At 46.0% G+C, this 27,203-nt stretch overlaps 1 long non-coding RNA gene across 45 annotated transcripts in view; it reads left to right on the top strand.

Moving 5' to 3' along the window:
* The window catches only part of LOC144756055 (uncharacterized), a 1,542,626-nt gene that overhangs the window by 592,046 nt on the left and 923,377 nt on the right, over positions 1-27,203 (top strand). For all 45 annotated transcript variants that reach the window (XR_013595047.1, XR_013595045.1, XR_013595040.1 and 42 more), the window contains one exon: positions 5,592-5,645. This is a non-coding gene — a long non-coding RNA (uncharacterized LOC144756055). The remainder of the gene's footprint in view (positions 1-5,591; positions 5,646-27,203) is intronic.

Here is a 27,203-nt window from a genome sequence, read left to right as displayed (position 1 = left end):
AAGCACTGGAGACAATCTCCATCCACCCCCAACCTCTCTCTTTTACATTCAGCAAGATCCACATACCACACACACATCTTCCAGGAAAAAACATCACATTTCAGATCCCTCCTCGATTCAGCTAAAAACAGACCCCAAAAACGTTTTGACCTCATCAAAAACCCAAATTGTTCTCCCCAAACCATCAAGCCTGAGGATGCATCAAAGAAAGCAACTGAGTTCGCTTTATTCTTCGATCAAAAGGTAAAATCTATGGTGGAACAGGTCACCTACCCCACCCCCCATCGAGGAGCGAAAATCCTTAGTCACTTGGCAGAAGTTTGCCGCGATCTCAGAGGTTGATCTTCTCAAATGCATCCGCGAAACCAAACCCTCCAACCATTCCTCTGACCCCATTCCCAGTGGCATCGCCCTTGATTTCTATACTAACACTCTCTCTTACTGGACCAGGCTAGTCAATCTCTTCCTCAGTCAAGGATCCCTCTCTATTGTCCTCAAAACAGGACAGGTTACCCCCCTTCTAAAAAAAACGTCTGCAGATGCAAATGACCTCAATAACTTCCGCCCCATCATCAATCTCCCTTTTTTTTCAAAGATCACAGAAAAATGTGTTGCAAAACAACTCTCCCAACACACTATGGACAATAATCTCCCCGACATGTTCCAGTCTGGCTTTATTTAAAACTGCAGCACTGAAACAACCCTGCTGCAAGTGATCGATGATGCGCTGCATATTCTTGATTCGGGGGAATCATGCCTTCTGATTCTTCTTGACCTCTCTGCAGCTTTTGGCACTGTTAATCACAACACCCTCCTTAACATTCTTCAACAGAGAATGGGCGTGGAAGGCACAGTACTCCAATGGTTTGCCTCTTTCCTCTCGGACAGATCCCAAATGATCAAGATTGCAAACAGTCTCTCGTCTCCACTGGTGGTTGGTCAAGGCGTCCCTCAAGGTTCTATCCTTGCTCCCACTCTGTTCAATCTCTATCTGGAACCATTAGGGAACCTTCTAAGCAAATCTGGAATGCTCTACCATCTCTATGCGACTGACACCCAAATCTACCTCAAGGTATCTTCCCCTCATGATCTCTCACTACTCAGCTCTACTCTCAACACTATTCACAACTGGATGCTAGTTCACCAACTCATTCTCAATCCCTCCAAAACGGAATTCCTCCTCATATCTAGCTCTCTCTCTCCGCCTCCTGTTCCAGCCTGGATGAATCAATCGAATCTACTCAACAGTAAACCCATCATGGTGGACTGCGCTAAATCCTTAGTGTCATACTTGACAAAAGACTCAATCTAATCTCACACATCAACTCCATGACCAAGAGCGCACGTTATCAACTGCGACTTTTATGGGGGATTCGTCAGTTCTTCCCGGAGAATGACCTAAAAACATTGGTCCAATCGCTAGTTCTCTCTAGATTTGACTATTGTAATTCTCTTCTGACTGGCCTTCCCAAATCTCACCTCTCCCCCCTCAAATCCGTCCTCCATTCAGCAGCTCGCTTCATTTCAGGGTCCAAACGAAGTGACCACATCACTCCTATCGTGTCTTCTCTCCGATGGCTTCCCACCGAGGCTAGAGCTTTCTACAAAACAGCGTACATCACCCACAAAGCTTTGCACTCTTCCTCCCCTCGCTATCTGGCGATTAAACTCAAACTGTCTGGAGGCTCAAGACCTTCTCGGAATGCGGAAAAGTTCCTTCTTGAACCCCCCTCCTTCAAAAGAGAAAAATTGTTGGCACCATCGTTCTCACGTAATGCGGTGAGAATCTGGAACTCGCTTCCTCCTAAGCTCCGTGCCACCACCTCCGTCCAGATCTTCAAAGCGGACCTCAAATCTCTTTTATTCCAAAGACACTTTCAGAACTAATTCCCTCCCGCTCAGACCCCGCCAGGAAGTTCTTTAGTCATTGTAAATTTGTCACATATTTTTATATTTTTGTTTTTACATCCTGTGCTTGCTGCGTTTGGAATTGTGTTCCTTTTGCCTGGGTTGTTTTGATTCTATGGCCTGCTTTTGTTCGCCAGGAAGTTCTTTAGTAATTGTAAAATTTGTCATATTTATTCTTACCTTTGCTTGTACATCCTGCTCATGCTGTGCTTGAGATTGTGTGCCTTCTGCCTGCATTGCTTCGACTCTATGGCATGCTATTTTTGTTTGTTCTATTCCTGTAACAGTTCTCTCATGTAACGTCACTGGTTCTATTGTACAGTGCTCTGACACCTTCGGGTAAAGTCCACGCTTTATAAAAATGCATTAAATAAATAAATAAATTAATAAATGTCAGATTGTCCTTAATCTTGGTACACCCTATACATTTGCTGGCCTCACCATAACCATCTCAACTGGTTGCAAGACCATCAAAGGGCAGATCTGGGGGTCAAAATATCCTTTTGAAATAGGGTACCTTTTCCTGTGCTATAAGTATGGCACATCATGCACCTCTTCACATAGAACTCTGACACCCTGGGAATTAGACTATTGAACCATACATGATCTGACATGGCCACTATTCCTTTAGCACTAATGTGGGCTGAACTGTGGACCATGGTAACAATAGCATTCACATAATAATTTGGAAGCTTTCATCTTTGCTTTCCTGACAGATCTATCCAACATCCTGTCGCATCCTGACACCCATATCTTTTACACTGTTCCTTCTCTTCCTCCATAGCTTCTTCCTGTACTTCCCTAATGCAATCTAGAGTCTGATTAAACATAGTCACTTCTGTTGTACATCTAACTGTCCCTCCAATATACATTAAACTATACTCTAAATAGGCTGATTGTTTAGCTGTTTCATTGGCAAGAGTATTTCCCTGTATTACCTCATCTTATCATTTTCTTGTGGAAAAAACATTTAACAATAGCAACTCTTTTTTGGTAACATCAAGGTATCCAGTATCTTTACTATTCATTTCCCATACTGTATCTTATCACCATGCAAAGTCAAACGCCCCCTTTTGTTTTTAGAGTCGTTCGAATGAGTGGGCAACTCCAAAGGCATATATATTGATATTTACAGTCAAATCTTTACTTAATTTACAGGCTCTAGTCAAAGCTGTCAGCTCCACAGATTGCTCTGACATTTTTTGTATTTTACATAACTCAACCAAATATTTCAAGTGAGTAACTGTATAGGTCGCTGTACTAGAGCCATCAGGTAGTTTGTAACATGCACCATCCACGGACAGTTCCCCTGGAAGGTCAGATATAGGGGTATCTGTCAGGTCTACCCATCCCTCAGTCTCCTTCTCAGTAATAAATATGAAATCATGATTCTCATCTTGTTGGGCCTCAGAAAGGGGCAGTACAGTGGCTGGATTCAAAATGTTGCAGCATTTCAGAGTGATGTTTGGAGCAAAAAATGTCAACTCATACCCTGTTAATATCGCACTGGTGAGGTGCTGGGTCTGTTTTTTTTTTTGTTTTTTTTTTTAGTTGTCCACTAAATGTGGTACCATAACTGTCAAATTGTGACCTTAAGTATACATATCTGAAAGAAACAGGTTAGTGTTAGATTCCTTACCTGAGAATATCCCCAGGCGTCAGACTGGGTCCGGAAAGTTTTCGTCAGCAGTACACCTGCACGTCGCTAGGTGTCGTCTGCGGCTCCACGTCTGTCATCGGCATCGTGATCACCGGGATGACGTCGTCGGAGTACTTAGACGCCGCCCTCGCGTGCTGACGTCTGTTCTTCTTTTTTCCGCGCCAGCAAGCACAGAAGAGCAGTACTCTAGTCATTTTTTGACTAACTTTTTTGATCACTTCTCGAGTCGACCTTCGACTCGCGGTGCCGATAGGGATGCCTGGATTTAAACCTTGCGAGGCCTGTCACCACCTGATGTGGGTGACCGACGCCCACCGTCGGTGCCTTTACTGCCTCTGGGCCGACCATGATGACAAGTCGTGCCCCAACTGCCGGGCCTTGACCTCGAAGGCTAGACGGGAGCGGTCCCGTAAGCTGCTCGAGCTCCGGCAGTCGGCTCCGCGCCGCTCGAGGAGGAAGTCGAGGGACCTGTCGCGGAACTGCAGTCATCGCCGCTCAACGAGTCACCACCGCTCGTCAAGCTCCAAGTCCTCAGGTAAGTCGAGGCATTCGAAAAAGAAGTCGAAGAGGCGTCATCGCTCTTCTGACTCCACCGACGCTCGCGCGACGCGGCCAGGGGTTCGGGCTGCATGCGACGCCGGAGGAGATCAGTGCTTTCCTCATGGCCATGAGGTCGCACTTCCCTCCGTTGGAACCTGTCGAGGCGCCTTCGGGCCCCCCGGGTCCGACTGGGAGCCCTAGCTGGCCGGCGGGTCCGGCCCCGGCGTCGTCGAGTGCTTCGGCGCCGTGGTTGACTTTGGTTCCTACGCCGCAGGGCCCCGCAGGATCCAGTCCTGGTTCCAGGTCGTCGCCAGTCGACCTTACGACTCTTCCGCTGGTGCCGACCGCGAGGGTGTCGCTCCGACGTCGACCCCAGTTTCAGCTCCGGTCCGGCGTCATACCGGCGCCGTCTTCGGCGTCGATGGGTGAGACCTTCACCTACAACCCGGCTCCATCATTATTGCCTGTTTATCAGGAGATGGATGACGAGGAGGACTAGGAGGGGTCTGAGGACGCTCTGGCACAGCAGTGCCAGTTGAGCCAGGACTGGGCGGAAGAGCTGGGGGAGGCCAGTGGTCTGGACACTTCGCCCGACACAAGATTCGTCTCTCCTCCCTCCGTAACTTCTGAGAAGGGGGCTGCTTACAGCGTGGTGTTGAACAGGGCGGCCAAGGCCTTGGCTCTTGAGTGCCCTGTCGCAGCTGTGAGGACTAACCTCCTCATTGAGGTGCTCAAACCGCAAGCAAGCTCCTCGGAGCCTCTACTGCCGTTTAACGAAGCCCTCACCAACGTTCTTATGGGCATCTGGTCCAAGCCCTCCACAGGCCTCCCTGTGGATCGGAACGTGGCCCGACGCCACCGCCCGGCTCCGGGCGACCTCTGCTTTCTGTCCGTTCACCACCACCCGAGAGCCTGGTCATCCAGGCCTCTACGTCCCAGACCGCATTCCCGACCGCTCCTCCGGATCGGGAATCCAAAAGGTACAATACATCTCCTAAGTTTTTTAAATCAAATCCCTCCGCCATTATGCTCAGGTGCAAGAAGCACGTAGGCACTTCACTCTGTTGGGTCTAGTAACCTCTTTTCAGTTCCCAACTTGCGCTGGAGCAGAATGACGCTAAATTCCCAATGCCCCTTTCGGAACACCCCTGCTAGGTTATTTAGTTTCCTTAACAGGTATGTGCCAAGGGGGTAAAGGAGATAGGGATAAGAAGAGACTGCCAACACACTCGAATTCTGCTTGTTCCTGTTTCGTGTTTTTCTTTCTTCTTTTAAGGTAGCTGTAACATATAACAATTCTCACAAAAACGTTCTTATTATAATTGATACATTAAACATTTATTATCTAACTCAAGCTACCAGAATTACTTTTGGCCATTGCCTCTCTTCTGAAGTCTTTATCTTGTATATTACCTTGTGTACTAACATGTCTTGAGGTCATGCATACAAAACGTTATAAATGCGACTTATTCTTCTCTTACAGGAAGAGCAAGGTACTGGGAGACCTGCAATATTCTCTACCCCCGGGAGAACTCAGGTAAGTGCACATGAATTACTTTCTTATTAATTCTACTCAAGAATGTGGTAATTCCGTCAGGAATTGTCAAGGTAAAAAAATAAGCAGTCACTTATTATTATTCCAATGGTCTAATTTGTTTATATCTTCAGAGAAGAACTCTAATTGCCTTCAATCTCTATTTATGTGACTAGTTCTATGTAGTTTTAATTTCTATTGACCTAGATGTTAAATAATATTTTTTTGGTGAGGAAGAGTCAGCTTAGGGAAGAACTGGTTCTTCTCTCACAGCTGAAACGTAATGAAAACTCGATGCCAAGTTTTCACATCAGCATATTCATATTTCAGAAAACGCTTGCTCAGTGTCCGACCTCAGCCAAGCATGAGCCGTGTTTCCTTTTAGTATTTTGCACGCGAGCATCCGCAGCAACAACTGATCTGAAAACCGGAAGGTGGTCTATGAAAGCAGGAACTGTCGAAAACTATACATCGCCCGCCAACAGTACCCTGAACTGACTAACGTGACAGGGAAAAACAGGTAAATGCTCTTGCCTCAGGAAATTCTCCAGTGAAGTACGCAGTTGAATGTTCGCGCGCGTTTCACATACTGATACAATTCCAACTAAACACTAGAGCGCTGATCGAGGAGCGAGTTGGCGCCCATCTTAAAATTCCAACGCAGCCAACTCGTCATCCAGCTGGGACCACTGCTGAGTTTCGAACTCTTCCTAGAATGTTTCGAAGGCAAGATGGAGGCAATAATGAGGTCGTGAGGAGGAAACCTCCTAGGAATCCTGACACTGATACCACTAAATCCCACAGCTCCCTGCAGTACAGAAAGGTGCTCTTTCGGAGAGCAAACAGACTGGTTTTTTTTAGGGTATAAGGGTGGATACCAGCGCACCGAGCAATGCCAGTCCTATCAACCACCGTTCAGGCAAGGTTACTGTAAGAGGCTGGCTCAGTACATAGTGTACACCTATGGTAAAGCAACCCTTAGTGATAGAATTTAGGTCCCTGCAAACCAAAGCATCAAGGGATAGCTGTGGAGAGCAGCCAAGGCCTATCCAGAAGGCTGTATAGCAGTTGCATATACCACTATAGTAGGTCAGTACGCTTTTCACAAAAGAAAGAACCACACCAGATAAGTAGAAAAACACTTTGTATTTATTACTACACACTAGACACTAACTTGGTATTTCTCCTAGCCGAAGATGATATCAATTACACACAAAGAACACTTAGAACAGAGGTAAGTTATGTTATGAAATGTATAGAGCGCATGGCTGTCCCTATAAAGGGACGTCCCAGCGCCAATTGTCCGAGAAGAGGGTGCAAGAGAGGTTACCGATCACTGAAACTGCCAGGTCTTCACTGCCTTTCTAAAGGACAGGAGGCTAGAAATGTTCCTGATAGAAAGTGGCAGTGAGTTCAAAAGAGTCGATGCAAGCACCTTAAATGAGCTCCCTCCAGCTCTGGATCTGCGGAACTGCGGCACACGCGTCAGGTAAAGGTCAGCGGAGAGTATGGGTCGGAATGTAGTTGTGATACAGGTCGCTGAGAATCGCCGAGCCTGAGCCCGCCATTATTTTATGTGTGATACAAAGTGCTTTGAACTGGATTCTCTGCTACATAGGCAGCCAGTGAAAGCGGTGCAGCAACCCCGAGGCTGAACTATACTTCGTTAGGGCAAACAGTATTTGTGCTGCCCCGCTCATGGTGCGCTGTAGCCTATTAATCACAGATTTATTTGAGCCGATCAGTAGAGTATTGCAATAATCCAGCCTGGCCAAAACCTTAGCTTGGACTACTGGTGGGTATGGGGGTCAAACAGACCCAAAATGGGTTTGAGGCCACGCAGTAGGCCGAAGCAGGAAGGGTGTCCAGCTCCGGCGGCCACCATTTGTTGCCCCAAAAATGAGAGTCTTTGCCTAATAGAAGGATCTCAGTTTTTGATGAATTCAGCTGGAGACAGTTTGCCTCCTTCCAACCTGCTATGGCGGTCAGGTCCTCCTGAAATTTAGCTGCATCCTGGCTAGGGTTTTTGGTGAAGCAAAGGACCAACAGCATGTCATCCGCTTATGACACCAGGGAAATATTGCAGGTTTTTGCCAGCATCGCCAATGGCCAAATATAGACGGTGAACAATGTCGGACTCAATACTGACCCCTGAGGAACGCAACAGCAAAGTGAGTGTGTCTGTGAGAGGAAGGGGGGAAATAACCTGAAAAGTCCTATTGAACAGAAAAGATGCAAACCAAGCAAGAGCTCTGACATTGATACCGCTCTCCTGCAACCAAAGGAGCAAGATGTTATGCAAGACCGTATCAAAGACGGCACTGAGATCTAGCAGGATAAGTGCCGACATACTGCCATCATCCATAGATGCTCTGAGTTGCTCCGTTACTGCCAGTAGGGCTGACTCTGTGCTGTGTCTTGGTCGGAAGCCATTTTGCGATGAATCCAGTATGGAGTAAGATTCAAAATACTCCGTCAGAATGGTTTACAAATAGGATTCCGTTATTTTAGACAAAAACGGAAGCAGAGAAATCGGAACGATAGTTCTCCAGTATTGGGGTGTCTTTCATAGATTCACATGCTTGAATCATTCCCTGTCGTCGGAGTGGGAGTCCCACGGTATATAAAAAAGGAATAAATATGCCTATGATAACCAAAAACCTTGGTAACATGAAACCAGGAAGTAAAGTAGCCAAAAGCTACCAAGAAAAAAGTTGCACATCTATGACTATCATAGTCATTATACATAGCCCAAACTGCATCCAATTAGGCTACAGCACCGACCAGAATGTTCTCCTCAGAGGCTCAGACTCTCAGATTTTCTACCGCACGTCGTGTGAAGGGAGTCTCCCTGAGCTCTGCTCAGTTCTTCTCAAATTCTTCTCAATTCTTCAGGAATTCCTACTTTCAGGATGTCCTCTTCTAAGAAATCATTATTCAGGCCTTGTGAATCTTGTGGTAAGCTCCGGCTTTTCTCTGAAGATCCCTACAAGAAATGCATCTATTGCCTATACCCGGATCATCAAGTGAATGACTGCAAGATATGCAGGACCTTCCCTCAAAAATCGTTCAGGGACAGAGAGGGCCGCCTACTTCTGTGGCTACAGAAGCTTAAGGATCAGGACAATCCAGTTTCTGAGGTAGGAAGTATTGCTTCTGGGTCATCTGAGTCCTCTAGGAAGAGGGCTGCTGAGGAAGTTTTATCTTCCCCTGGGGCCAAGGTGGTGAGGAAACAACAACCCTCTAAGGGTTCAGAAAGGCCTACCACTTCTAAGAAGGCTACTCCACCTGTCAAGGGCAAACCTTTGCCTTCCATGCCCCCGAGAAGATCAGTAAAAATGTTACCTCCTAAACCAACTTCTGAGAAGATTCTCCCTCAGAAGAAGACCCCGTCGTCGACAACGTCGTCGACGACCCCTCCGTCGACGAAGATTCCCGTCGACGCAACATCTACATCGACGGTGACTTTTTCCTCACCTAAACCTCAGATGATTATGTCATTGGCGTCATCCGCGTCAACGCTGGTCTACGTCTCTGTGAAACCCATCTCGTCGACAAAAGAGACTGTACCTATCATCGGCGCACCGTCGACGACCAAGACTAAGAAAATCTCGTCGACGGCGGCCTCGTGGACGGCCACTTAATCAGTATCGACGACTTCCTCGTCGACAACAAGCTCGTTGTCGAGAACTACATCGTCGTCGACGACCAAATTGTCGGAGAAGACCACATCGTCGATGAAGCCCTCTTCGTCGTCGAAGACAACTTCGTCGATGGACACTTCCTCGTCGGCATTATCACATTCAGTGATGATGCCATCGTCGATACGCCCGTCGACAACTTTCCCGTTGACGCAAAAATTGTCATCTTGTGCAGAACTACAAGTTTGGTCACCGTCTACGGCTTTAGCATCTGCGGCGTCTACGACAAAACCTCCTTTGTTACAGAGACGTGGTTCCGCGCTTGAACCCTTATCTCCATTACGTCTTTCTCCACATAAGGTACCTCTACAGGTTCCTGAGAAATTACTGGATTCAGAAGAAAGTGAAGAGGATTCCGATGTGGATGACAGTTTTCGGACAGCTACCAGCCCTTCGGAGTTGTTCATAAAGTTCCAAGAAGATGATCAGGATGGCCAACCTTCTCCTGAACCTGTGGCTTCACCTACTGATAATATCCCTACAGCTCAGATGCCTATAGCTTTATTGAATAATCTTCAACATATGCTAGACGATTATTACCGCCGTTTCCGCCATCTGAATTGGCAGATTCCATGCCACCTACACCAGTGGCTCAAGCTTCCATATCAGAATTCCGGTCTCCTAGACCTCCTTCGCCTGTGGCGATTCACCTCCAGTGGATATTGGAGGCTTCCACCTCCTCATGGAAAGAGCAACCCAACGATTCCTCATTCCTATGGAGACGAAGAAGGAAGAATTCTTCCTCTATGATTTTAAGGATCAGCCAAGGAAACAAGTGCGGGCGATTCCCATTATATATTTTATATGGAAGGAGGGATTGAAGGTGATGTCAAATCCTGCGTCTATTCCTCCAGTCTTGCCACGACTGAACAAAAAATATAAAGCGCCCGACAAGTCTCCAGCATGTCTCATAGGACACCCAAAGGCTAACTCCGTGATCATGCAGGCTGCTCAAAGACGGGCTAGAAATCCATCTTCTCCAATCACAACCCCACCTGACAGGGACGGCAGGCGGCTGGACTCAATTGTAAAATGAGTCTCCACTATGGCAGCAACAACAGTCCGTGCGACCAATTCATTAGCCATTCTGGGTCGGTACGACCGACAAATGTGGTCAGACATTTCACCATATATAGACATGCTACCAGGCTCGTCAAAGTCTGAAGCTCTGAAGATACTACAAGAGGGGGAAAGTATCTCAGCAGAGATTATTGATTCTGCAGTGGAGGTCGCTTCCACAGGTTTCAGTCAACTAACGGGGGCTGCTGTTCTACGTCGGCAAGGCTGGTTGAAAGCTACTTTGTTTCGCCAGGAGGTACAGGCAAAGATATTAGACATGCCGTTTGACAGAGAAGCCTTGTTTGGCCCACATGTAGAGGAAGCCCTGCAAATCATCAAAAAAGACACAGAAACAGCCAGATCTCTTGGCACCTAGCAGTTTCGTAAGCCGCCCTTTCGGGGCGCGAAGGGACATGGATCGTTCTCTAATCGAGGAAACTATAATCAACAAACATCTTTGGCTGAGCTGGAACTAGAAACAGTATGGGAAAACGGGGCAGACAGAGCAAGTTTGGGCAAAGCAGCAAATATCGCAGCAAAAAAGAAATCCCTGCTGGCTGACAAAAAGGCAATCACCAGCGCCGGCACGGGTGGACAGTCATTTATTCCTACAGATCTTTAAAGCCACAAGCATACTTATCTACCCACTATACCCTACAGCTAAAAAAGAGCCTCATAAACTTTCGATTGGGCGTACACGACTCAAAGGACCTGTATTCATCTTGGAAAAATACTTTTCAATCAGAGACCTGTCGATTATGTGGCTTTAAACAAGAATCTCTAACCCACTTATTATGTGCCTGTCCAGCAGTTCTGGTCCAGAGGAGACAGTACTTAAAACATATCTTCAAGGATCTGAACATCCGTTCAAGCAGGCAAGCGGTGATATGCTGGTTGGAGGGCACGTCCAACATCCTGGCCTGCCGGGGGGTCAAATTCATGCCAACGGTTAGTTGACTGTTCGGTAAGCCGACGGAGAACACACACAACAAGTGGACCAACGCATTCACGTAAAAGCAGAATCCTCATGAGCGGTCGTAGGCCTCAACATAAAGACAGCTCAGGAAACCATAGCTGAACATTGGGGCCTTATTAATATCATCGTTCTCCTCAAGGGGTTTGTACATTGTGAACCTTGACGTTCTAAGTTTTAAATTTTAGCCCCCATCGGTGCTGTCTTATGCCGCCTAATTGATAGCCCGTTTTTTCTGTGCTTTAGCCAGGAGCCGGGGAGGGACTACATCGGAATAAAGTCAAAGAGCAATAAAGGTTTTATGTCAGGAGAACGCTGTTAAATTAGGAATCCTTATATATGAATTTTAACGATAACCATTTTGTATTGAAGTACCCGAACCACGGTATTGCGTTAAAACCAGGTGCATTTTAAAAAGGGATTGTAATGATTCTTCTTAAGTACGTTTTTATCCACTCCAGGGGGGTATTGTAATGATTTTTAATTAACCAAATAATAAAAAAGAATTTGATTTGATATAATCAACAATCTTCCTACAAATCATATCAAGGAAATCAGTGCTACCAATCACAAAGATATCAATCATATGGCCAGCGCAACACTTCCTATTCTCAGAATAAAATGAAGCCTTCCTACCGCAGAAAGGATTCAAACAAAAAACGAATATCGCCACCGTGTAAAAGGTGGAGAAAGAATCTCAAAATGTTATTCTAATTGGTCCTCAATAACATCGGACAAGTGGGTCCTAAACATTGTAGCCAAGGGCCATGCTCTAGAATTCGAAAAGTTTCCTCCGAATTTCCCTCAAAAGGGCCCACCTCCAGCTCATCTCAAAGAGCTGTTTTCCCAGATAAATTTGATGGAGCAATCGAAAAAGTCCCTCAATTACAGAGAGGAACAGGATTCTATTCACGGTTTTTCCTAATAAAGAAAAAATCAGGAGAATGGCGTCCCATTCTAGATCTCCGATCCCTCAACAAATATCTAAAGAAATTGTCATTTCGGATGTTAAGGCTTCAAGAAATACTTCATCTTTTGTCGGCAGGGGATCACATGGCCACCCTAGACCTTCAAGATGCGTACTTCCACATTCCCATTCTACCCAGGCACAGATAATTCCTGCGTTTCAGAGTGGCTGGCAGGGACTTCCAGTTCAAAGTCCTTCCCTTTGGACTACGATCGGAACCCGAGTATTTACGAAGGGCCTAGCTCCAGTAGCAGCGCACCTTCATCTGTAAGGGATTCAGATATTTCCTTACTTGGACGACTGCCTTATCAAGGCGAGTTCTTTCCCAGACAAACGCCCATGTCCAAAGATGTCTGTCTCTGTTTCAGTCGCTGGGCCTCTATCAACCTCGACAAATCACATCTTGTTCCTTCGCAAAGGCAAGCGTTCTTAGTGGCGACTTTGGACACGCAACTAGTTCAAGCCTTCGTATCAAACGAAAGGCAACTACGGATCCGCAAACTGGCTCACAAGTTAGGATCAAACAGGTCAGTTTCAGTCCGACAGTTCAAGTCCTTTCTGGAAATGGTCTCTTCTTGCATCCCGTTGATACTCAATTGCCGCCTCAAAATGAGGCCCCTTCAAGAAGAGCTCAACCTACAATGGTTGCATGTTTCAGGTTCATTCGAAGATCTCATTCAAGTCACTCCTCGAATGCCGGAGGCCTTTCTCTGGTGGGCTCAAGAAAGAAATGTAGAGAAGGGATGTGCATTCCTTCAAGAAGCGCCAAATTTTACTATCACCACATGGGGAGCAGATCTTCAAGGGCTAAAGGTCAGCGGAAAATGAAGCCCTCAACAACGAAAGTGGCATATCAATCTAACTAAGAGCCATCTTCTTAGCCCTGAAGTCGTTTCGTACAATCATTCTAGGAGCGACAGTATTGATTTGCACGGACAATACTACAAGTATGCATTACTTGAACAAACAGGGAGGAACAAAATCGGCTCTTCTGTATCAAGAAGCCCAAGAAATCTGGGATTGGGTGGTACGGCACAAAATCAATCTCTTGGCAGTTCACGTGCTGGGAGTTTCACGTGCTGGGAGTTTTAAATGTTCTGGCGGTCCACCCACGAATTGGAACTGCATCAGCCGACGGTGGATCGAGGCTTCCAACAGTGGGGCCATCCCGATCTGGACCTCTTTGCAACCAAGAAGAACAACAAATGCCTATTCTTTTGCAAGTTGACTTCCCCACAAAGATTCTCAGGGGAATGCGTTTTCGATGAACTGGTCTCAAATATATGCTTACGCCTTTCGCCCTTCCTCCTATACCGTGGGTTCCCAGAGTTCTCCAGAAGATGAAGAGAGAACATTGTCGTTTAATTCTCATTGCTCCCAGGTGGTTTCGCAAATTCTGGTTCACCGAACTTCTCCTCCTATCGGAGTGCGAACCAATTCAAGTTTTGACCAGTACCGAATCTACTGTCCATTCAGGATGGTCAGATTTGCCATCCGGATCCTGCATCTCTGAAATTAGCTGCCTGGCGACTGAGCACCTTGGATCCGCTCATTTAAATATCCCTGCGGATTGCAAGGAAGTTCTGGCTAACGCGCGAGCGCCTGCCACAATAAAGACATACAGACTTAAATGGAAAAGATTCTGCATGTGGTGTCAGTCTGCTGAGGTTCACCCGATTCACGCAACACCTGAGCAGATATTACCTTTTTTCTTGCACTTGCCAAGATCGGGCCTCTCTCATTCAACTTTAAAAGTTTTTCTGGCGGCCATTTCAAGGTTCTGACAGGATGGCTCCAATTCTCTCTATTCTTCAAGAATAATGCAACAGTTTTTTAAAGGACTGTTCCGAATGTTTCCTCCTGTACGTCGCCCTCCTCCATCCTGGCATCTTAATGTGGTATTAGCGCAGCTCATGCGCCACCCATTCGAACCAATTCATAGAGTGGATTTTAAATTTCTATCCTGGAAGGTTTCTCTGTTGTTAACATTGACTTCAACAAGAAGAGTCAGTGACATGCAAACTTTCACCGTCAATTCACCTTTCTTGCAATTCACATCCATTCTATTTACAAAGGACCTCCACCATTCGCAAATCCGATCAGTTGTTTGTTGCCTACGGAAAAATACGGCAAGGACAAGCGGTGCCTAAACAGACCATAGCTAGATGTATTTCAACCGCTATTGACTTTTGCCATCAACAAACTGGAAGACCTCTGCAGACAACTCCAGGAGCACACTCTACGAGGGCGGTCTCTTCTTCGACTGCTCTTTTTGCTGGTGTTCCTCTTCAGCAAATCTGCAGATCAGCAACTTGGTCCAGCGGACATACATTCATCAAACATTACTGTTTGGAAGCTACCAGCAATGCTGATACATCAGTGAGACAGGCGGTTCTTCGCAATCTTTTCCAATAAGGTGAGTCTCTGTTTCCCTCCTCCTCTGTACTACTTCTCAGACGCTTATTATCTTGCCTATATTGAGTAAATGCTCATGTGATTGCACATGTCATGTATTTATGCATGTTAGCATTTCTATTATGGGATTTCAAATGCTGTCAATAAGCAGATTATGTTACAAATAGCTGCTACGGGGTGGGACTGCGAGTCCCAGGAGTGCAAGCGGCGTTCCTGGAGCCGCGCCTGGGACTCTTCCCACTCCACCCCGCCCACCGCCCCCAGGTTGACACGCCCACCAGACCAGTAATATCATCGGGCTGTGGGACGCGTTCGCGGGACGCGCGCGAAGACCGGGCAAAGAGCGGGCCGTTTGAGGCCATTCGAGACCGGTAGAGACCGGACTGGGCTACTCCCTCTGGCCCTGACTGTGTCCTTCAACTCCATCGGAATCGAGCCCAATCCCAGAGCAACCAGTATGTCAACTCGTGAGTATAGGAGCAGGGCAGCGAAGGGCAAGCTGAAAAATGGAACATTAGATGATTTTATAACTAGGACCAACATTGCCATAGACACAGAAATCAACAAAATGCAGCGCAGGGTTTCTAACGAATTAGAAGCTGCAAGAAGGATATCGCAGGAACTAATAATGGCCAAAAAATCCTCACTAGGGCATATTGCTTTTGCTAAAACACCGGACCGTTCTACCGGCCCAAATCCCACAGTGATCAGGATACAGGCTGATATCCACCAGCCATCAACAACTACGCTATGCACACCCGAGGTGGACCCCGCACAAGATACCCCCGCCAGTCCAAACCGACTAGTTGGCGGGGAGTTTGAGTCTGATCTAACATGCGAGGGTGCCCTCCCGATGGAGGTACCAAACACCAATTCCAAGGGACTGACTGGGGAGCTTTCTCATACCCCGCAAAAGGGCCTAAACCACAAAAGAAAACGTAACCACACTTCTGCCTATTCGAGGAAAAAGGCTAAGGTAGCTATGGCCCAATTACCCACGCAGTCATCTTTCCAGACACCCCCTGAACCCCCTTTAATGAGAAATATGTGTCCCTATAATCTAGAAATAGAACCTAGCTCTGGAAAATTGGTGGGTAAACCAGCGGATAGTGATAATGGTGGGGTCCCACTCTGCACTATAAATGGGAAGGATGTGGAATTCTTGACAATTGTGTGGGGAACATTAAAAAAAACTTTTAAATCCCCTTGAAGTTAGACTAATAAGAATAGAAACACAGTTGCTTGAGATTGAAAAAAGTATTTTAAACGTAGCCACCCTTAGTATACCAGATAACAAATTAACTTGTCGATCGCCCATTACTAATATCCCACCTCCATCAACATCTATCACCGCACCACCATCACCAACTATCACCGTACCACTCCCGGTTGTTACCCAGCCAGAAGCCCTGAAACCTATACCTATCCCAAAACCTCGGCAAAAGGGTGTTATAGGCATTACTGATAAAAGGGTAGCGGTGGATGTAAATCAGCAGGTGATTTCTCATGCTATGGCACCGATAGCGGCGGGTACTGAGAGGGTTGCTAAGTATAAAAACACCCATTTCACAACACAAAGAGTAAAGTCTAACACAAATCACTGTAGGGGTTATGTTGAACTTCCCCCTGATGTAAGGCCTTATGTAGCAGTTTTAACAGGGGTGCCAGAACTGTTATACCACCAGCAGGAAGACTATGGGTCCTTAAAAAATAAAGTGATGCACTGGCTTAACGTCAATAGGCCATTACCCAACCACCTCAGAAGCAATATCCTCATGGTGCGACGGGTACCCTGGATAGGGACCACGCATAAGTCTATTAATGGCGACTGCGTAATTGTTTCATTTGGGGATCCCAACACTGCAAACTATATCCACTCTCGGAATAGCAATAGTCCAAACTCGCCCATTGCATGCAGACCTTTAACCTATTTTTATCCCCCACGCCCACAATATAACACAGGAGGGAATTGGAGTTGGATTACGGAGAGAAAGGGTGGGCAGGGCGGGCAGGGTGGGTTCCACAACAACAATTGGACAAGTGCACATGGAGGGTGGGCAGGAGTCCCTGTCTATAATAGATTTGGGTGCCTCGAGGAAGTCGATTGACTCCTTTGCAGGTCTACTAACACACTGCCAGTAGCAAATATACCTAGCTGCCTCATTTATCACCAGGGCCGACCTGCTTCCTCTCCCCAACATCCCCAAACTGGAGATTGTAATGAAACTTCAGATGAGAATAGGCACAAAGGTGGTTTTATCCCTGAACATCACGGAGCTATTACAAATATTTTAGTAACTCCAATTAGTGAGCGATCTGATGCCGGAAATACTAATATAGACAAATCTAAATTAGACAAAAGCACTAAGGGTAATTCCCTTGCCGAGGTGATGATAGAACCAACCCCCACGACAAAGGGAGGCATGACTCCCTATTACCAAGGTCAGACTAGGGTAAGCAGGCCGACTTTAGTTATCTATGATAATGATAAGATGGTGACCTCACGTTCACTTTCCATACTTTCTTGGAACATTGCAGGGCTGGCCAACAAAATACACTCCCCTGAGTGGGAGGATTTAGTAGAAGGCTATGACATATGCTTGTTCCAAGAAACATGGGCCAGGGAAAAACAGCTCCGCATAGGATATGCTTCCTTTGAAATTTTGGCCAACTGGGGAGGGAAGGGGCGCCAATCTGGGGGTCTCCTGATTTGGGTGGCGTCTCACCTTGGTTGCAGGGCATCGCTACACGAAACCAACTCAGCGGACTTTCAGTGTGTTGTTTTGGAATGGGCTCATGGTGAAAGTATAGCACTGATCAACGTATATTCAAGATCAGTAGGGGTAGCAGGCACCTCGAGGACAATCGAGGATCTAGCATTTTTCCTCGATTCCGCCAGCCTATGCTCTACACTTATAGTAGGGGGAGACTTTAACACCCAATACGAGCCCCTTCCGGACCATCTAGTGGGTATCACAAGCGAAGAGGACGATCTTTGGGAGATCCCCACTTTGGTGGCCCCATCCGTAAAAGCATGGTCACCTATCGCCACCCAAATAACCTCTTTGACGCTTTGCCACTCGCTTAGGGCCTGTAATGGTCGAACTGAAGGAGATATTCCATCAAAATATACCTTCAATAGACCAGGATACGAGTCACGAATAGACTACATTATGGTCTCGGCCAAGGATTGGGATAAAGTAGAGGACTTTAGGATAGTCGCCAGGAATGATAGCGACCACAATGCTCTCACACTGAGATTTGCGTTCCAGGGATACTCCTCCAGTACGAAGGAAGAAAATCTACCACCCCCAGCTCCCCTGGTCTTAAACAGCAATAGACGTAGAATTAAATGGTCGAAACTCATGGAGAACCCAACTAACACCCAAAGGTTGTATGCAGCAGTGGTCCCCGCGCTAGAAAAGGTTGAGGCTCTTACAGCGCATTTAGCTTTAGGAGAAGCCGAGGTATTCGACACCACCCAAATTACTCAAGCTGAGATCTCCGGGCTGGGGGCTATCCATTCTGAGTTATGCTCTAACCTAGCAGAAGTACTGAACCCAGTGGCCAGGACAAAGAAATCCAGGAAGAAAAGAGCCTCGTGGTTCAATGCTTCTTGCCGGAGAGCAAAGGCTGCCTTATTAGAATCACTTAAAACAAGGGATAGTCCAACAAAGATCAGGGAAAAACGTCTAGCTTATAAGGCCATTTTACGTACTGCTAAAATAGAGTGGGATGAGGAAAATTGGTCAGAAATGTCTGCTGCCCTCGTAACCCGAGACAGCCGAAAATTCTGGCAAATTGTTAAGCACGGATCAGCCGAACCTCTAGCTGCAGTTGAAGCAAATATAGCACCCACTGTTTGGGAGGATCACTTTAAAAACTTGTATAGATCACATAACCCGGACCATTTGGCAACTCCACTCCATCTCACAATGGATCAAGTTATTGAAAGTGTAGCTCCCATTGACGGATTCACTGTGGAGGAAGTCACCAAGGCCATTTCGGGGCTGGCTCCTGAAAAGGTGCCAGGACTCGATAGGCTCCCCGGTGACCTATACAAGCAAGAAGTCAAAATCTGGGCCCCATATCTTAGGGTGCTGTATAATGCAATCCTGAATGGCATGGAGATCCCTCCCACTTGGCTGGGGGCAGAGATAGTCCCGATTTTTAAAAAGGGTCTGCCTCTGCTCCCGGTCAATTACAGGCCAATAAGCCTGATAGACGTCTCGCAAAAGCTATTCGCCAGGCTATTGCTGGATCGCCTGTTGGAATGGACGATGGAACATGATATACTGAGTCCGTTCCAAGCAGGCTTCAGAGAGAAGGTCTCAGCGATAGATCAGGTGTTCCGGCTTGCCCTCATCCATTGGAAAACGGTACAGTTGGGGGGTGGCAGCCTCTATACTGTATTTGTGGACCTGAGGGCGGCCTTCGACCTGGTCCCTCGCAAAAAACTCTGGGAGGTGCTGGCTAAACTGGGGGTCCCCAAGGGCTTGTTGGAGATGTTTATCCATCTCCACACCGCTAACTACGCACAGGTAAGGTGTGGCAAAGAGGGTGTTCTATCGAATAGTTTCCCCGTTGACAGGGGGGTAAGGCAGGGTTGTGTGCTTGCACCAACCCTGTTCTGCCTCTATGTCAACGGAGTTATCGCCCACCTGAACGGGGTGGTCGATTCTGATGCCCCCAAGTTAGCTGGAGTTAGAGTGCCGGCGATTATGTACGCCGATGACACTCTACTGTTATCAAAGTCTACAATGGGAATCCAGCGAGTGCTTGATGGCTTTGTGGGATTTTGTGGGGAATACGGTCTAGAAATTAACATCCTAAAGACCAAATTCATGATATTCAATCCTCCCCCAAAGATCCGTTTTACCCCTAGTATTGAACAAAGTAGATTGGAAAGGGTGACAACATTCGAGTACCTGGGAATTACCTTAAACGAGAGAATGTCCTGGTGTACCCATCAAGAGAAAGCGCTCCTCAAATTGACTCAGTTTTCGGGTGGTACCATAAAGCTCATGTGCAATAATAAGTCATCTATTCGTCCTGTTGGTCCACCTTTACAGATTTACAGGGCACAGGCAAGGGGGGCTGCCATGTATGGATCTGAGCTTTGGGGCCATGTATCCTCTCAGGATCTGATGAAAGAGGAGAATAGGTTTATCCGGAGGATTGTAGCCCTCCCCCCTAGTACCCCTCTTGTCCCCTTAAGATTGGATCTTGGATTGCGACCCCTTGACGAAGAACTGGCTTTCAGACCGCTGGCATACTGGCGCAGGTTATGGTCAGTTCCGGAACTGATTAGCTACAGACAAGGACTTCAGGAGGTGCTTGCAATGCCCAATGCGGGGGAAATTAAATGGTTGAAATTTATTAAATCTGAGTTGGAGGGTTTGGGTCTTTTGAAACTGTGGTCTGATCCCTTATCCACTTGCCAACTATTCCCCAAAAAGACACTGGCAAAGGTATATTATGATAGCAAACTAATGGCACTGTACCGTTGTCAAAATCAAGGGACATTGACAGAGACATTTTTAGGCACTAAGGATATCTACAGTTTTGAGCCAATGTTAGATAACTTGTATCCCTCCTTGCTTAGGAAACTATATCTACAATGGAGACATGGGTCCCTCCCACTCCGATTATTTACAAGCAAGTGGAGCAAACATGTGAATAGCCTTTGTCCAGCTTGCAAATTGGCCGAGGAGTCTGAGCTCCACATAATCTTCTTTTGCCCAGTTTATCGTGAGGCACGCAAGAAATGGATTGTTCCTTTGTGCAGAAACCTGGGATTTGGAGACTGTATAGTCGCTTTTAGAGTCCTCAAAACAGACTTGTCGAAACATATTGTATTTACAGTAGCTAAGTACTTAGGAGCTCTGTGGTTTCTGAGGACAAAATGCATTAAGGCCGCCCAGTGACCATAACATGTAATAACGTGATGAACTTCTCTGAATGAACTGAACGAACCTGTAAAGTATAATTATGTTAACTGTTTTAATTGATTATTGTAATGTCTTTTATGGTGATAAAATTTTACCGAAATAAAGAATGAAGAAGAAGTTACAAATAGCCTCTTCCAAGCATTATTTGGGTACTGCTACCTTGATTCAGGCATGTGAATCTATGAAAGACACCCCAATACTGGAGAAGAACAATAGTTACTTACCTGTAATCTGTGGTTCTTCAGTATTGGTGTCTTTCATAGATTCACCTGCAACCCGCCCACCTCCCCGCAGAGGCTGGTTCATGCTCTTATCTCCTGGTTACACTCTTGTGCAAGAAAATTTGAGAGCCTGAGCTCTGAGGAGAACATTCTGGTGGGTGCTGTCACCTGATTGGCTGCAGTTTGGGGTATGTATAATGACTATGATAGTCATAGATGTGCAACTTTTTTCTTGGTAGCTTTTGGCTACTTCACTTCCTGGTTTCAGGTTACCAACGTTTTTGGTTATCATAGGCATATTTACTGCTTTTTTATATACCGTGGGACTCCCACTCCGACGACCGGGAATGATTCAGGCATGTGAATCTATGAAAGACACCAATACTGGAGAACCACAGATTACAGGTAAGTAACTATTCTTCTCCGGCCTAGATGCATCTAACAACAGCTTCTTTAGTATAGGAATAACCTTAGCATGTTTCCAGGATTGCTGGGTCTCTGCAGAGGAGAGACAGAGGTTGATAAGTTCCAGACAAACTAGGAAGAAGGCAATTTTGGAATTTAACAAAGAGTTCTGGTTTGAGTGGGTCTTCTGGAGACCCTGATTTTATCTTAGTGAACAAGGCCTTGAGGTCGTCCATCGTAATTGATGGAAAGGCGGGGAGGAAGTGGATCTCACTACCAGTAGGATTTCCCCTCATCGAGAAAGAGTCATCACTCTTCGGGTGGAAGCTGGCGTAAATTCCCGCCACCTTATTAATAAAATATGAGGCCAAAGTTTCACATTGGGCATTGGAGGTGATAGGGCATATCTGTCATTGGTGATTTCACCATGTCCTTTAATAAGGAGAAGATGGTTTTAGAGGGGTTGTTGCTGGTGTTAATCATATTGGCAAAATATGAGGTGTGAGCTTTCTGAATCCGTTTATGATAGGCTTTACTGGTGAATTTATATTCTAGTGTAGCAGTAGGACTATATACACGTCTCCATGTTCTTTCTAGAACTTTATAGTTGTTCCTGTCTATTGTAAGTGCCTCATCAAACCATTCATGAGACCAAACTTTCTTAGGATGAATCCATTTGGCTGGAATGCACTTGTCTAAGGCCAGGTCAATCCACTTTTCGCAACTGTCACTAGATGTCTCAATGTCCGTGGACAAAATGGGTTGTGTAGTAGCGAGTGTCTTGGAAGGTGGGGTGATCTAATTTCTGCCAGGGGCTTTTATATATTGAATTACAGCTACTCTGAGGTTTGGGGCCTATAGGGTGCAGCGAGAAGCAAATTAGATTGTGGTCGGTCCATGTTATAGGTATGGATATCGGAGCCTTGGAGAGCGAAATGTTGGATAGTACTGGGTCAATGTGCCTCATGTGTCAGCCCAGAAACCAGTTGGAATAGTTGGCAAGCTGCCAAATCGCGAAGGAAATTGCGAATACCCAGGTCATTAGCAGACTCCAGATGCAAATTGAGATCGTCCATAATGGTGAAATTGGCTGATTTGAGTGCTACGCTACTGACCACGTTAAATAAAGCTTCTCTGAAAGGTTTGGACAGCCCCAGGGGGCGATAGTTCAACAATCCAGAAAACGGGAAGTTGTCAGTTAAGTCTATTCTAAAAATGGCACTTTCACAGTCCTGGATGGTTTCCTGATTAAACCTGCAAGTGTAGCTATCTTTGTAGATTACTGCACTGCGGCCACCTCTCCCCGTCCCTCTGTTCACAGTCCTCAATGTGAAGCCTATGGGCAGGGCCACGGCTGGGATGGCAACTGAGTCTTCGGAGAACCAAGATTCTGTCAGGAATAGAATGTCCAAAGAGAATTCGGACAATAGATCATATACTTCCGCATGGTGTTTGACTAGCCGATATTAAATTTGAGTTCCGGTCTGCTTGTCGGGGCACTCAAGCGCTATTGGGGTTGATGACTGCAATGGCTGCAACATAAGACACCCGCAGAGGAAGACCAACTATGGAACCTGCACAAGGATGTAGTTCTTCGTACTGCTACTGCAAGCAAAGCCTCACATGAATATACCAGCCTATGGGGTAGAAATGGGCATAGTATCTGGCTCCTGGCGACGTCCGGGCTTGCCTTTGGCGTGCCAGCAGCGCGCCTGCTGCGCGTCCGCGCTGCGGCGTGCATGAAATCCCTGGGGGCACAACTGGCTCCTCCCAGACACGACTCTGATTGATGGAAAAGAGCCAATCAGAGCGCGGCACCGCCAAGCTTAAAAAACACTCCCCACGATTAAAAGAATAATATTAAAAGTCACAAAGAACAATAATCATGCAGCGCTAGTGTCCGAGCAGTTTCTCACATAAATCACCCTTTTCCCCAACAGCGCAACCGCGCTGCGGCGTGCAAGAAATACCTGGTTGCACAACTGACTCCTCCCAGGCACGCCTCTGATTGGTGAAAAAGAGCCAATCAGAGCAGAGCACCGCCAAACTTAAAGAACACTCCCCACGATTAAAAGAATGATATCAAAAGTCACAAAGAACAATATCATGCAGCGCTAGTGGCCAAGCAGTTCCTCACATAAATCACACTTACCCCCAACAGCGCGACAGTGCTGCGGCGTGCAAAAAATACCTGGGGGCAAAACTGACTCCTCCCAGGCATGCCTCTGATTGGTGGAATAGAGCCAATCAGAGCACGGCACCGCCAAACTTAAAACACACTCCCCATGATTAAAAGATTGATATTAAAAGTGACAAAGAACAATAGTCATGCAGCACTAGTGACCGAGCAGTTCCTCACATAAATCACTCTTACCCCCAACCCCCAAGTAGCATAGAAAAACGCATGGGGTCCAAACGGGAGGCCAAATCATATACTAAAATAGTAGAATGCGAGGTGAGTACCAAAACGTGTCTATTAGTACCCAAAAATGGAGGACCCCAGTGGAAGCAAGGAACCACACAAAGTGAGTAGCCAGGAGCCCCAAGGCGCCCGGGTGCAGAGTGGTTACACCCAGTCATGTGTCCATAGGACAACACAAGGTAAGTCACAGCTGGAAATATAGAGTTCTAGGACTCGTCCCGTAGGATGCAACTTGGATCAAGGAAGGCTGAAGAGTCAACCCATGTATATGAAATTGACACTCTGCACTCCTGTCGGGAATCTATTACACTTAAATAAGTACTGTGTTTGTATGGGTGCTGTCGCCTAACCTGACGGGCTCACGTCAGTAACAAAACATGAACACAAACAGATACTGTTTGAAAGCGACGCACTATTCACATGCCCCCTCGGGGTGCTCTATATGCCATAGTAATGCATGTTTTCTCAAAGGTTTGAAAACATATCTCAAAACAACCCTATATCAGGTTCATTCACCAAAAAATAATGCAACAGAAAAGTATCAACAAATCAAATGAAAAACATTGAATGTTTAATTGAAATTTTCTTGTGTTCTCTTTTTCTTTATATTCTTCAGTCAGATAATACATTTCTTCATGTACATCCCATCCTCTGGTTCAGTTACTCCCAATGCATTTCGGTATGATTATACCTTCATCAGGGGAATACTGTAATTGAAATGAATACAATGACAATAATCAGACTTAGAAATTGGGGAGCCCCAAACTCCACCCTGTGTACATTTTGACTATAGTGCAAGTTTGTCAAAACTAGTACCAGCTTAGCTCAACCCTCACCTACGTGCAAAACAAGAAAGTGCCAACACCGCAATCGTTGTATGGTCATGCACAGTGTAATCCCATATACACATGTACCTCAGTCTGCGCACTGAACGACTTATCCTCTCAAAAAGGTGATTGTCCTGGATAAATAAAGTACAGAAAAAATGACTGCCTGTCCAAACCACTGTCGGAACAAATTCTAACACAGCACATGGGGACCCACCGCCGCCTACCTTAGTCACTGCGTGTTCTCTCGAAAAATGCAATGTAGCCCTGATCCGCTTTATCAATATCTACGGGAAACACAAGAATCACTATGAGTCCTCCGTTGCTAGGACTCCTGCTGAAACCTAACGCCTCCCCGCCTTGTATCTGACCCCTTCTCTTCCGCGTACCTGTTCGTAAGAAACACCTCTCCTCTGCTCGTCGTCTTGCGTTCACAAGCCGCTGCCCTTCCGCCTGCATTAAATGAATCCTGACGTATTCGCGTGAACATCGAGAACGGACTTCACAACTCCGTATTCCTGCGGGCGCCATTGCTAACTAGTCATTTGATCAGAGAGTCTAGTGAGCAAACTCCTCATAAACCAATAAAAAATCAAAAACGAAAACTTCCAAAACTCTAAATAATGCTATCCTCCTAAACTAAGTAAGTGCTGGTTGTGACAAAGTTGCTAACAGTATTGCCAGAATAAAAACAACCACAACAATAACAGATGTTGCTCTCAATACATATAGGTATTTACAGGAAACAAATTAATTCAATTTTGTCATTAAGCCCATCGGGTTCAAGCGTATTCAAATGGCGAATCCAGTATGTTTCCCTTTGTGCTAATTGGCGGTTGGTGTCAGCATGTACCTCTTGATTAATGCTTTCTAGCACTGTGAACCGTAATTGTGGGATTGTGTGGTGTCTCTCTTTCCAATGCATGGCTAGGTTGGATTTTGGGTTACTGGTTCTTATCAAACTCTTATGCTCTGTTACGCGAACCTTGACCTTTCTTGTGGTCTTCCCAACATAGACCAACCCGCAAGGGCATTTAATGGCATAGACTACCATGCTTGTATTGCAATCCGACGTGTGTCTCAATTGTATGTGTTTGCCTGTCTGGGGGTGTGTGAAAACATCCCCTACCATTACATTTCCACAATGTCCACAGTTGTGACACTTTACCATACCTCTGTGCCGGACATCAGTCCTTTTTGTCTGAGACTGTTTTAATATCTCCTTAATGTTTTTCGACCTTGTGTGTGCAAACATGGGTTTATCAAAAAACACTTCTTTAAAATCATTTTCTTGTTCGATGACTTCCCATCGTGTCAGGATACTGTTTTTAATGTGTCTACTAGATGTGGAGTGTTTGATTACGAATACCTCCCTCTTCAGTGGTTGTCTAACTATTTTTTCAAGCAGTTGTTGTCTGTCTTTGTGGCTAGCTTTCTCTTTAGCCTGCTGTAATACTGTTTCTGGATATCCTCTCTCTCTATATGCCTGCACCATGACATCCATCTCATGTATACCTTGTTCTTCCTGCGAGCAAATTCTCCTAGCACGTAGAAACTGTGAATAAGGTAAGTGGTTTTTCAAGGAAAAGGTGTGAAAACTGCTGTAATGCAATGCGCTGTTACGGTCAGTGTTTTTTTTGTACAGACTTGTGTGTAAACCTTCTCCCTTGTTTTCTATCAGTATATCTAGATAGTTAATGGATGTGTGGTCAATAGAATATGTGATCTTGATTTGATCATGACAGCTGTTTAATTCTGTTAGCTGGTTCACTAGTTCTTCTTGTGTTCCATCCCACACCATTAAAATATCATCTATGTACCTGACATAAAGTTTGAGGTGTTCTGACCACTGGGGATGCTGTAGGATATTGTCATTTTCATATTTTGCCATAAATATATTAGCAAAAGTTGGTGCTCCGGTAAAACCCATGCTCGTACCTGTCCTTTGAAGATAAAAGTTATCTTGCCATCTGAAATATCCATGGTAGAGACAAAAGTGAAGTAACTCTAAAAGGAACACGTTTATACCTTCCTCATAGTCATGCTGTAATAGCATCCATTCTACTGCCTCTATGCCCTCCTGGTGAGGAATGGAGGTGTATAGGGCTGCTATGTCGACAGTGCATAACAATACATTGTCTGTTGGTGTGATCTCCACTTCCCTGATTCTTTTTAAACACTCTGTAGTGTCCTGTATGTATGTGCTCCATTGTTGAACCAGTGGCTGCAAGTAATGATCTAGAAACTTGCCTAATGGTTCGTGCAAGGATCCACACCCTGCCACAATTGGCCTGAATGGTGGATCCGTAGGGCTCTTGTGCATTTTGGGCACCATGTAAATATGAGGTCTTTTTGGGTATTGGACAGTCAAAAACCGCCGGGTTTGCTCATCAATCCAACCCATCTCTTGTGCTCTTTCAAGAATAGTATTCAAAATGCTTTGGAAACGGACTGTGGGGTCAGTATCCAGTTTAATGTATGTGTCCTCGTCGGTAACATGCTGATTGACCTTTGCCAAGTAGTGGGACTGGTTGAGTACAACCAGCGCTCCTCCTTTATCTGCAGGAACGATCTTTAACCTGTCGTTCTGTGCTAGTTTAACCAAGGTTTGATGTTCTTG

The sequence above is a fragment of the Lissotriton helveticus genome, chromosome 5_1 (assembly GCF_964261635.1).
Source record: "Lissotriton helveticus chromosome 5_1, aLisHel1.1, whole genome shotgun sequence".
In the NCBI taxonomy this organism is placed as follows: domain Eukaryota; kingdom Metazoa; phylum Chordata; class Amphibia; order Caudata; family Salamandridae; genus Lissotriton; species Lissotriton helveticus.
The sequence above is the reverse complement of the archived record's forward strand: the minus strand, read 5'-3'. Positions and strand labels throughout refer to the sequence as shown.